This window comes from Manihot esculenta, chromosome 17 (genome assembly GCF_001659605.2).
Source record: "Manihot esculenta cultivar AM560-2 chromosome 17, M.esculenta_v8, whole genome shotgun sequence".
Lineage (NCBI taxonomy): Eukaryota > Viridiplantae > Streptophyta > Magnoliopsida > Malpighiales > Euphorbiaceae > Manihot > Manihot esculenta.
This window is the reverse complement of record NC_035177.2, coordinates 7,079,217-7,092,862: the sequence shown is the minus strand read 5'-3', so window position 1 is coordinate 7,092,862 and position 13,646 is coordinate 7,079,217.

Below are 13,646 nucleotides of genomic sequence, written 5' to 3'. Positions count from 1 at the left end.
AATGCACCACTTGAGTTAAAGTCAAGATTAATTCATCTCCTCCATACCTTTAGAGGATTTGAAAAAGAAGATCCTCATAGATACTTGAAAGAATTCCATGTGGTATGCTCCAACATGAGACCACAAGAAATTTTAGAAGAGCAAATCAAGTTGAGGACCTTTCCTTTCTCCTTAGCTGAAAATGCAAAAGATTAGTTGTATTACCTACCTCCAGGTTCAGTCACCACATAGGGAGAGATAGTGAAATTATTTATGCCCCTTTTAAGGCATCTACTATTAGTGTATTTACCCTAGGCCATTATCTTGGACCATTTTGTATGTCGTTTTGGTTAGTAATAAAAGAGGTTTTTACTATCATTATTATTTGTTTGCATGTGATCAGTCCAAATTTAGACCATTTTATCATGATGTTATTAATGTTAATTTACACTTTTTCTGCCTAATTTTGTGGTTTTGATCTTATTTTGCAGAAAACGGTGTAAAGAGGTAATTTGGAGAAAATACTCTTAAAACTGCCTAAAAGAGGATAAAAGAGAACAAGTTGTTTGCTCCAGTCAAGTTGCAACTGAAGTGAAGTGCTAAATAAGGAAAGTGGCAAATAAGGAAAGTGCAGTCAGCAGAGCAATTTGAAATTCAAATTTCAAATCTTCAAGAATCCACTTCCTTATTGAGGAAGCCAAATCTCAAGAAGATGCACATTTAAAATTTGAAATTCAAAATTCAGCTTGTTAAGGAAGCCAAATCTCAAGAAGACATACTTGCCTTCAAAAGAATGCTCCACCTCACAAGGAAACTTAGGGCAACACTCCATCCTATCTTCAAGTGCCGCACACCCTATATATGCCTTTCTTCTCTATTCGGCGCAAGCCTCTCATCTCTTCCCTTCTCTTCAGATTCGGCGCACACTCACTCCAAGGCCTATCGCCGGCCACTTCTCCTTCTTCCTTTCTTTTCTTTTTGAGTTTTGTTTCAGCCATGAGTGGCTGAAACTCTTTTTTCTAGTTGAAGATTGGTTGATACTTTAGTTGTTTTATGGATTGGGAGATCTGAATACAAATTGTTTAACTTTTATTTTTCAATATTCATGCAATCTCATGCTTAATTCCATTGTTGCTTTGTTATTTTGATCAATATGGCCAATTGATTCTTGATTGCAAGGTAATAATTTGTTAGTTTGAATAGTTTTAAGTCCGTAATTGCTTGGATTGTTCAAACACAAGTAACTCTTGGTGTAAAAACTAAGGAAATTGCATGATCTAGCGATATCACCATGCATTTGGGTAGCTAGAATTAGGTCTCTCTATTTCTTAATGCAATTGACAGTTGTTAGATGCCTAAGGCCCAAGGACGTTCCTTGGCAACTTGTTGATTAGTGATTGGTTAGAGGACGTTCCCTAATTAATTTATGTTTAAGGAGAGATATGGTGGTGAGAAGCGTCTTCCATCTCCATAACTAATTTATTGAATCAAATATAGGAACCTAAGTATCAATGATCAATCCCAACAACTGAAGTGGATCCAATTCTTCAATTAGAGCTTTTCTCATATTTGAATTCCTTTACTTTTATTATTTGCTTTACTTTATTGCTTTCATCATTAGTTTAATTGAATCAATCTCAAACACCCCCCTTTTTACTTTACTTGCAGTTTGTTTTTATTTTACTTTCAGTTTGTTTTCTTGGTATTGATAAGAGAGATAGGTAAGTATCAATTCCCTGTGGATTCGATCCTTTCACCACTATCTGCAGTTGTAAGATTGTTGATAATTGAAAAGGTTATTTTTTTCCGGCTTCGACAACCGCACAGTAAAAAATTGGCGCCATTGTCGGGGAATTGATTTAACTGATTTATTTTTCTTTCATGACCAGATCTGGACTCAAGGGGACTTTGCCTTACGATCCAGAAATTGAGCGCACAATCAAGCGACTAGGATAGTAAGCAACCCGACTTTGGGAGACAACTCAAACCGATCCAACCTCTGAAGAGCCCACCATCGCAGATCCGGCTTTAGAACATTCTGAACCTCACCAAACAGCCGCAGAGATGGCTGAAAACAATGCACAACCTGCTGTCCATGATGAATTAATACAAGAAAATCCAGTAATAAGGCCACCAGTGCCAAGAGAAAGAACATTGAGAGAGCTGGCAGCCCCTATAGGTGATCAAGCACCTCTTTGCATCACCTATCCGCCTCTGACAGTCCCTTTTAAGCTCAAAATAGGTTTGATTCATCTTCTACCTAATTTTAGAGGCTTAGAGAATGAAAATCCATACAAGCACTTAAAAGAATTCCAAATTGTGTGTTCATCCATGAGGCCGCAGGGCATATCTGAAGAGCATGTTAAATTGAGAGCTTTCCCCTTTCACTTGATGATTATGCTAAAGATTTGTTGTTTTAATTACCACCCGGTTCAATAACTTCTTGGGATGGTATGGTTATATCTTTTCTGAATAAGTATTTCCCAGCTTCTAAGGCCATAGGCATAAGAAGAGAGATTAGTAGCATTAGGCAAAAAGAAACTGAGGATTTGTATGACTATTGGGAAAGGTTTAAGAGATTGTGTACATGCTGTCCTCAACATGACATTTCAGATAAATCACTCATAGAGTTCTTCTATGGAGGTTTGCTACCTTCCGAAAGGAAATTCATTGATGTAGCATGTGGAGGTTCCATTGAGGATAGAACACCTCGAGCAATCAGAGACTTGATCACAACACTTGCAGCAGCCTCCAGACAATATGGAGATGAAAAATAACTGCAAAGAGGAGTCAATGAGGTAAGTACATCTGCTCTCATTGCTCAAATTTCAGAACTAACCTCTCTTATGAAAAGTTTTGTCATAGGTCAAGCTCAACAGGCTCAGCCACTCCAGCAATCTCGGCCATGTGGAATTTGCGCATATGTTGGACATTCAACTGACCGATGTCCAACACTTCAAGAAGATGACCAGCAAGTGAACACAATTAGAGGATTTAACAGCCAGCCTAGACATGATCCATACTCCAACACCTATAATCCAGGTTGGAGAGACCATCCGAACTTCAACTATGCAAGGGCCAACAACCACCAAAATTATCAAAGAAATCAAGCCCAACCAGCACCTCCAAGTTCCAACCAGCACCTTGAGAAGATGATGGAGACATTGGCAAATTCTGTGCAAAGTCTCCAACAGCAGATGGGACAAATGGCCACCTCAATGAGTAAGCTTGAATCTCAAGGTAAGTTACCTTCCCAAACTAAAGCTAATCCTAGACAGAATGTAAATGCTATCATGTTAAGGAATGGGAAAGAGATCCAGGATGCCAAGACTGATGAAGTAAGTTCACAAGAGCAAGGACAAACTGCTGCAGAGAAGCAGCCAAAACACTGTCTGACCAATTCAAATGGGCGAACTGAACCTGCGCACCCACAGAATGCGGATCAGCAGGTAAGTTTCAAAATTCCACCTCCTTTTCCAAAAAGATTTGAGAAGTCACAAAAAGAAAAAGAAGAAAAGGAGATCCTTGACACTTTCAGGAAAGTGGAGATCAACACACCTCTGCTAGATGCTGTGAAACAGATTCCCAAGTATGCAAAATTTCTGAAAGAACTATGCACTGACAGAAGGAAGCTTGCTGAAAGAGAAAAGGTAAGTGTGGGAGAATTTGTGACAGCTGTCATAAAGAGAGAACTCCCAACTAAATGCAAAGATAGAAGGATGTTTGCTATTTCTTATAACATTGGCAATGGTTGCATTACGAAAGCTATGTGTGATTTAGGTGCATCAATCAATGTTATGCCTCTCTCTATTTATAATTCTCTGAATGCAGGTGCACTAAAAGACACTGGAGTAGTGATCCAATTGGCTGACAGATCTGTTGTATACCCAAAAGGAGTTCTGGAAGATGTTCTAGTACAAGTAGATCAACTTGTCTTTCCAGCAGATTTCTATGTGATTGACATGAAGGAAGACAATAATAATACTACTTCAGACATCTTACTTGGACGACCTTTCTTGAGCACAGCCAGAACCAAGATAGATGTGCATGATGGCACATTGACCATGGAATTTGAAGGGGAAGTAATAAAGTTTAATGTTTATGATGCTATGAAATATCCCTATGACATGTCCCCTGTTTATGGTTTAGATATCATTGATTGCTTGAGCCAGAAAGTTTTTGATACGAATTAAGATGATATACTAACCAATGATCTTTGCAGGGAGACTAACCAGACAGATGAAGGGAGCCAAAAGGAACCAATACTGAAAGAAACAGTCTGCTGCATCCAGCAAATGAGCTGCAGCCGGACGCATGAAGCCGAGGGGAGTCCAACCGCACCTCTTCAGCTCCAGTCACAGGGCAGTCCCACCATTCATCCAACGCAGACATGCCATACGCAAGAGGAAAAGGGGGAAACCAGCTCCACCATTCACCCAACGCAGACAGACACTTGTCTGCCCAAACAAGAGCTCCCCATGCAGCAACTTTCAGAATTCGAAGAAAGTGAGAATGGCTTCTATGAACAAATCTTCCATGCTCAAACTGATGAGCCATGGTATGCAGACATTGTGAACTACCTAGCCACAGGTAACTTACCCTCTGATATGCCCAAGTACACAAAAGACAAGATAAAGAAGAGTGCAAAGTGCTATGTTTGGGATGAACCATACCTGTGGAAACACTGTTCTGATCAAATGATAAGGAGATGCATTCCGGATCAAGAGATAGTCTCAGTACTCACATTCTGCCATTCATACAGTTGCAGTGGACATTTTGGACCGCGAAAGATAGCCCATAAGATACTTGAAAGTGGATTATTTTGGCCCACTCTTTTTCGAGACTCCTATTTGTTTTGCAGGTCATGTGCACGATGCCAACAGACTGGGAATCTAGGGAACAAAAGCCAAATGCCGCAGAATCCCATCATGGTCCGCGAGATATTTGATGTATGGGGCATAGACTTCATGAGGCCATTCCCGCCATCCTTTGGATACACTTATATCATTCTTGCAGTGGATTATGTGTCCAAATGGATGGAAGCTAGAGCAACCAAAACCGATGATGCAAAGGTAGTAGTGGACTTTGTGAAGACCAACATCTTTGCCAGGCATGGAGTGCCCAAGGCAATCATCAGTGATAGAGGGACTTACTTTTGCAACAAGGTAGTGGAAAACCTTCTTAAAAAGCACAATGTAATACACAGAACATCCATAGCCTACCACTCTCAGACAAATGGGCAAGCTGAAGTGTCTAATAGAGAAATCAATGCCATTCTAGAAAAGACAGTGTGCCCCAGCAGAAAAGATTGGAGTGTACGCTTGGAAGATGCCTTATGGGCCTACAGGTGACTCGCGGTTGTCGAAGCCGGTCAAAAATAACCTTTCTGGTTATCAATAATCTTACAACTATAGATAGTGGTGAAAGGATCGAATCCATAGGGAATTGAAAACTTACCTATCTTCCTTGTCAAGACCAAGAGAATTAACTGAAAGCAAAGAAACTAAAAGCAAAATAAAAATAAAGTGCAATAAAAGTAAGGAGGGGGGTTTTGAGATTGATTGAATTGATCTAAACCTGAAAGCAATAAAAGAAAGCAAATAATAAAAGTAAAGAGATTTCAATAATGAGAAAGATCTAGTTGAAGAATTGGATCCACTTCAGTTGTTGGGATTGATCATTGACACTTAGTTTCCCTTGATAGATTCAATAGATTAGTTACGGAGATGGAAGACGCTTCTCACCACCATGTCTCTCCTTAAGTATAAATTATTTAGGGAACGTCCTCTAACTAATTACTAATCAACAAGTTGCCAAGGAACGTCCTTGGGCCTTAGGCATCAAAACAACTGTCAACTGCATTAAGAAATAGAGAGATCTAATCCTAGCTACCCAAACGTATGGTGATATTTCTAGATTATGCAACTTCCTTAGTTTTTACACCAAGTGTTCTTATGTTTGAACAATCCAAGCAATTACGGACTCAAAATTATTCAAACTAACAATATATTACCTTGCAATCAAGAATCAAGTGGCCACATTGATCATAATAACAAAGCAATAATGGAATCAAGCATGAAATTGTACAAATATTGAATAACCAAAAGATAAACAACTTATGTTCAGATCTCACAATCCATAAAACAACCAAAGTATCATCTAATCTTCAACTAGAATAAAAGGTTTCAGCCACTCATGGCTGAAACAAAACAGAAAATAAAAGAAAAGAAGAAACAAGAAGAACCAAAGATGGAGAGCCTTGGAGAGGTGGTGCGACTGGCCCTTCTTGGCCGAATTGGAGTGAAGTCCTTCTCTGGGTGTTCGGTAGCCTTAGAGACCCTTATATAATGTTCTTGTGTTGCCCTAGCTGCTGCCCACGTTGCTGCCCATGTTGCTGCCCAAGTGCTGCCCATATCTTGCACATTAATGAGGTGGAGCCTCTCTTTTGAATTTCAAATTTTGAATGTGCAAGGCATGTGTGACTTCTTTGGCTTCTTTGACAAGCTGAATTTGAATTTCAAAATCTGAATGTGCATCTTGAAGACTTGGCTTCTTAAATAAGGAAAATGATTCTTGAAGATCTTGAATTTCAAACTGCTCTGCAGACTGCGCTTTCCTTATTTGTTTTTGCTTCTGCGCTTTCCTTATTTGGTAGTTTCCTTATTTAGCACTTTCCTTAATGAGCTGAATCTTGAATTTGAATTTTGAATTCTCTTAAGGATTTGAAATTTGAATTTCAAATTACTTTCCTTATTTGGCTCCTTTCAGTTGCACTTGGCATACTTGCTCTCCTTTGCTCCATTTTAGGCAGTTTTAGGGGCATTTTCACCAGATTGTCTCTTTACACAATTTCTGCAGAATAAGATTAAAATCACAAAATTAGGCAGAAAAAGTGTAAATTATCATCAATGATATCATGATAAAATGGTTTAAATTATGCTCTATTAAATACTCCCACACCTAGCCTTTTGCTTGTCCTCAAGCAAATAAATATAGTCAAACAAGCTTTCTTTGCTACTTGATCATTTATTTTCACTTAAACTCTTACTCTAGATACTTACTTTGAATCATTGCAGTGATGAATGTATGCATCAAGGTTACTCACCTTCGTTCCTTATCTCCCTTCACCTACCATGGCTAGTATTTATTTTACTCAAGAGAGAGATTATACATGCACATATTATATGTTCAATAAAAACTCTTCTTAGCTTTCGGATTGACTTGCCCTTACCTTGAAACACTTTATTCAGCCTTTTGCACTTTAATCTTGCTTGAAAAAGTCACCAACCTTTTGACGTAAAGGTACATATTTGTGATACCCACCCTCAGTTACTCAGTTGGTCACCTGTCCAAGTGGCTACTAGCTGTGTTCATAGTCTTTCGACTATTGGAACAGTTTTCAATTTGTGCTCATGAAAGTCTTAGCCATTGCCGAATTCCTTTAATCAATGCATTGGGCAAATCAACACCAATTGCTAAAACAAGTCATGTTAAGTTCATTCACACATCTTTCAATTTATTCTCTCTAATGAGTGTCATCAATATATTTTTCACCATGGTAAGCTCAAAGATTCAATTCAAAAGGCAATTCCCAAACATGAATACAACTCACTGCAATTGATTCAATACAAGTTTAAAGAGTCATCACATCAATGGGGTCATAGAAAGAAAGCTCATCCAACATAGTCTATTAGTTTGAGTGAAGCAAAACGAAACACAAAAAGGAAGAAGACTGTGGTTGTGTGTGTTATTGAAAGCAAAAATGAAAATTTGAAAAAAAAAATCACACTGAAAATGAAAATAAAAATTCAAACTGAAAATCAAAGCAAAAATAAACAAAAATAAAGATTCAGAAATATGCACCCCCACACCTAAATCATGCATTGTCCTCAATGTATTGAAAAAATTAAAATGCAAAAGAAAACTGAGTACTCCCCTGGGTGTGGTGTGCACGGTGCAATCCACTTGATCAAGGCTCAAGTAATTGGGGAAGGGAAAAGGGTTCCAACTGCATTACGTAAAAAGTGTAGCACTCCTTTTGATTTGGTCATAACCCATCCTATTTCTTTCATGTACTCATGAAGTAACATGATTAGCTTCTCCTCTTTCAGATGAGGTGTGCCTCTTGCCCTTATATTTGCATTTTTGAGATGATTGGGCAGCACTTTGAACTCCAATGCATCTTTCTCTATAGGTAGCTGCAAATTGGTACTAAATTCAGGCAAAACAAATTCTACCTTATTTGGAGGTTTGGGCAGGCATTGATCCGCATGCTCCTTTGGTTTGGGCGATTGGACTTGCACTTGTTCCTTGTGAGCATGGGCTGTTTGCATTGGATCCATGGCTGAATTGGTTTCAGTTGCCTCCTTCTGCGCATGATTGATCTGCAGTAGAAGGCTGGAAGCAGTTTCATGCAATGGAAGCTGAATAGATGCGATGGGAAGTGTTGCAAGACTATCTTGCGATCCAAACTGAGGTGGTTCGGTTGGAGTTCCCTCTGTCTGCGCAAGGCTAATCTGAAGAGGTGCGATTGGCTCTCCCTTGTTATGCCCATGGTTGCAGTCCACCTGTTGGATGCAACAGACAGTGTCCTTCAGTTCTGGCTCTTTCTGGCTCTCTTCCTTGCAAAGATCATTGTTCAGAATATCATCTTGATTTATATCAAAAACATCTTTGCTCAAACAATCAATGATATTTAAACTATCAACAAGTTCTGTTTGACTGGTTTGTTTGGACAAACAGTATTCTGATTGTTTCTCTTCAGCAGCTTGTTCTTGTACTTGCGAACTTTCATTATCAGCCTTGACATCTTGAAGCTCTTCCTTACTTCTTAACATGATTGCATTCATTGAGGTGGCCATTTGATCCACCTGTTGTTGGAGGCTTTGCACAGAAATTGCCATTGTCTCTATCATCTTCTCAAGGTGCTGGTTGGAACTTGGAGGTGCTGATTGGGCTTGATATCCTTGATAATCCTAGTAGTCGTTAGCCCCTGCATAACTGAAGTCTGGATAATCTCTCCAACCTGGATTGTATGTGCTATAGTATGGATCATGTCTTGGCTGTTCATAGAATCCTCCAAATCCATGCACTTGTTGGTCATACTCATAAAGTGTAGGACATTAATCAGTTGGGTGTCCCACATATGCACAGATCCTATATGGCCTTGGTGGCTGAAATTGTTGAGCTTGACCTATGACATAACTTTTCACAACAGAGGTGAGTTTAGAAAGTTGAGAATAGAGAACAGATGTACGTACTTACCTCATCCATGAATCAATTCCGTGATGGCATGCTCTTCTTGTGAAGGTTCGGTGCGATTCAGGGGCTTTAGAAAGTTGATCTGCGATGGGTGCTTCTTCAAAGGCAGATTCGGTGGTGCTTTGCTCCTGATTTGGTCCTGAAAGAAAAAAATAGATTAGTTAAATCAATTCCCCGACAACGGCGCCAATTTTTGACTCGCGGTTGTCGAAGCCGGTCAAAAATAACCTTTCTGGTTATCAACAATCTTGCAACTGTAGATAGTGGTGAAAGGATTGAATCCACAGGGAATTGAAAAACTTACCTATCTTCCTTGTCAAGACCAAGAGAATTAACTGAAAGCAAAGAAACTGAAAGCAAAATAAAAATAAAGTGCAATAAAAGTAAGGAGGGGGGTTTTGAGATTGATTGAATTGATCTAAACCTAAAAGCAATAAAAGAAAGTAAATAATAAAAGTAAAGAGATTTCAATAATGAGAAAGATCTAGTTGAAGAATTGGATCCACTTCAGTTGTTGGGATTGATCATTGACACTTAGTTTCCCTTAATAGATTCAATAGATTAGTTACGGAGATGGAAGACGCTTCTCACCACCATGTCTCTCCTTAAGCATAAATTAATTAGGGAACGTCCTCTAACCAATTACTAATCAACAAGTTGCCAAGGAACATCCTTGGGCCTTAGGCATCAAAACAACTGTCAACTGCATTAAGAAATAGAGAGATCTAATCCTAGCTACCCAAACGTATGGTGATATTGCTAGATTATGCAACTTTCTTAGTTTTTACACCAAGTGTTCTTATGTTTGAACAATCCAAGCAATTACGGACTCAAAATTATTCAAACTAACAATATATTACCTTGCAATCAAGAATCAAGTGGCCACATTGATCATAATAACAAAGCAATAATGGAATCAAGCATGAAATTGCACAAATATTGAATAACCAAAAGATAAACAACTTATGTTCATATCTCACAATCCATAAAACAACCAAAGTATCACCTAATCTTCAACTAGAATAAAAGGTTTCAGCCACTCATAGCTGAAACAAAACAGAAAATAAAAGAAAAGAAGAAACAAGAAGAATCGAAGATGGAGAGCCTTGGAGAGGTGGTGCGGCTGGCCCTTCTTGGCCGAATTGGAGTGAAGTCCTTCTCTGGGTGTGCGGCAGCCTTAGAGACCCTTATATAATGTTCTTGTGTTGCCCTAGCTGCTGCCCACATTGCTGCCCACGTTACTGCCTAAGTGCTGCCCATATCTTGCACATTAATGAGGTGGAGCCTCTCTTTTAAATTTCAAATTTTGAATGTGCAAGGCATGTGTGGCATGTGTGACTTCTTAGGCTTCTTTAACAAGCTGAATTTGAATTTCAAAATCTGAATGTGCATCTTGAAGATTTGGCTTCTTAAATAAGGAAAAGGATTCTTGAAGATCTTGAATTTCAAACTGCTATGCATACTACTCTTTCCTTATTTGTTTTTGCTTCTGCGCTTTCCTTATTTGGCACTTTCATTATTTAGCACTTTCCTTAATGAGTTGAATCTTGAATTTGAATTTTGAATTTTGAATTCTCTTAAGGATTTGAAATTTGAATTTCAAATTACTTTCCTTATTTGGCTCCTTTCAGTTGCACTTAGCATGCTTGCTCTCCTTTGCTCCATTTTAGGCAATTTTAGGGGCATTTTTACCAAATTGTCTCTTTAGACAATTTTATGCAGAATAAGATTAAAATAACAAAATTAGACAGAAAAAGTGTAAATTAACATCAATAATATTATGATAAAATGGTCTAAATTATGCTCTATCAACATGACAGCCTACAAGACACCCATAGGGATGTCTCCCTACAGATTGGTCTACGGAAAAGCCTGTCATCTTCCAGTTGAGCTTGAACAGAAGGCCTACTGGGCCTTCAAGAATTGCAACATGGACCTTAAGGAAGCTGGACACCATCGGAAATTGCAACTCCAAGAGCTAGAAGAAATAAGACGAGATGCATATGAGACTGCTTGGAACTACAAAGCCAAAACCAAAGCCTCCCACGACAACCGCATTTCAGGAAAATATTTTGAGGTTGGTGATAAAGTCTTACTCTTTGATTCCCATTTGAAACTGTTCCCAGGAAAGCTACGGTCTAGGTGGATTGGACCATTTATTGTGGAGCATACTTATCCCTATAGAGCCGTAGACATCCGCAGCATAAAGACAGGGAAGATCTTCAAGGTGAATGGGCATCGCTTGAAACTATACTATGAAGGGTTCGCAGTTCAAGTAGTGGAACAAATTCCACTGCATCATCTCTCTCAGCTTACTTAAGTGGATCGCACCTCACAACCATACCAGGAAAGTACTTAGTTTCCTTTGAACTTTAATTTTTCCAATACATTGAGGATAGTGCATGAATTAGGTGTGGGGGTGCATATCTCTGAACTTTTATTTTTAGTCCATTTTTGCTTTAATTTTTAGTTTGAATTGCCACAGTTTGAATTTTTTTCATTTTTCGTTAATTTTTGCTTTCAATGCACACACATGTAGGCACAGTTTTTTCTTTTTTCTGTTTTGATATGCTTTACTCAAACACATAGGCTATGTTGAATGAGCTTTCTTTTCATGACCCCATTGATGTGATGACTCTTTAAACCTAAGTTGAATCAAATGCGGTGAGTTGTATTCAGTGTTAGAAATTTCCTTTTGAATTGAATCTTTGAGCTTGCCATAGTGAAAAATATATATTACTCATTAGAGAGAATAAATTGAAAGATGTGTGAATAACTGAACATGGCTTATTTTAGCAATTGGTGTTGATTTGCCCAATTCATTGAGAAAGAAATTCAGCAAAGGCAAGGACTTCAAAAGCACAAATGAAAAACTGTTCCAATGGTCAAAAGACTATGAACAGAGCTAGTAGCCACTTGGACAGGTGACCAACTGAGTAACTGGGGGTGGGTATCACAAATATGTACCTTCACATCAAAAGGTTGGTGACTTTTTCAAGCAAGATTTAAGTGCAAAAAGCTGAATAAAGTGCTTCAAGTAAGGGCAAATTACTCCGAAAGCTAGGAAAAGTCCTAACTGAACAAGAATATGTGCATGTATAATCTCTCTCTTGAGAAAATAAATACTAGCCATGATAGGTAAAGGGAGACAAAGAAAGAAGGAGAGTAACCTTGATGCATACATTCTTCACTGCAATACTTCAAAATAGGGGTCTAAAGTAAGAGCTTAAGTGGAAATAAAGGACCAAGTAGCAAAGAGAGCTTGTTTGACTAAGTTTATTTGCTTGAAGACAAGCAAAAGGCTAGGTATGGGGATATTTGATCGGTCCAAATTTAGACCATTTTATCATGATGTTATTAATGTTAATTTACACTTTTTCTGTTCAATTTTGTGGTTTTGATCTTATTTTACAGAAAACGGTGTAAAGAGGTAATTTAGAGAAAATACTCTTAAAACTGCCTAAAAGAGGATAAAAGAGAACAAGTTGTTTGCTCCAGTCAAGTTGCAACTGAAGTGAAGTGCTAAATAAGGAAAGTGCTAAATAAGGAAAGTGGCAAATAAGGAAAGTGCAGTCAGCAGAGCAATTTGAAATTCAAATTTCAAATCTTCAATAATCCATTTCCTTATTGAGGAAGCCAAATCTCAAAAAGATGCACATTCAAAATGTAATACCCGGCTAGACTCCGGTATCGGAATTCCTACCGTCCGGTGGAATCTCGGATGTCGGAAACCTCTAGAAGGGTAAAATCATGTTTTTATAAAATGTTTTCATGTATTTTATGGTTTTTTTTGAAGAAAGGATTTGAGTAAAAGTTTTAAAGAAAAGAAAGAAAGAGAATGAAGGAAGAACCCAGGTTCGGCCGCCGAACCTCAAGTTCGGCCGCTGAACATGGGGTGCATGCGGAGGCACGTTATGCCCCCGAAAGTGGCCTGACCAGCCACCTATAAAAGGGTCTCCTGTCCGAAATGGGCGAGTTTTCTCTCCCCATTTTCGGCCAAGGTGAGTCTCCGACCTCCCTTGTCGATCTTGTGTTCTTCCTTCAAGTCTCTCATGTTTTTATGAGTTATTTAACTTGGTTTTGAAGATTTTTGGAGCTAAGATCAAGATTTGAAGTTTGGAGACCCCGGAGCTCTCTTCCTCCATTTCTCCAAGTTTAGGTCGCCTCCCCTCTCGATCTTCAAGAGGTAAGGGTAGATCTTTAGCTTATTCCATGTTTTAAACAAGTTTTATGAGAGGTTATGGGGTAGAAATGTATGTTTAGGTTAGTTGATTGTTGTTAGGGTTAATATTGAGTTTATGGACAATGAATGTTGTATGTGTTTATGCTTTGTGTTTGTGTTGGGGTTTAGGTTAGTTTGAGACCCCTATATGCTTATGTATGTGTGTATGCATGTTGTAGAATAG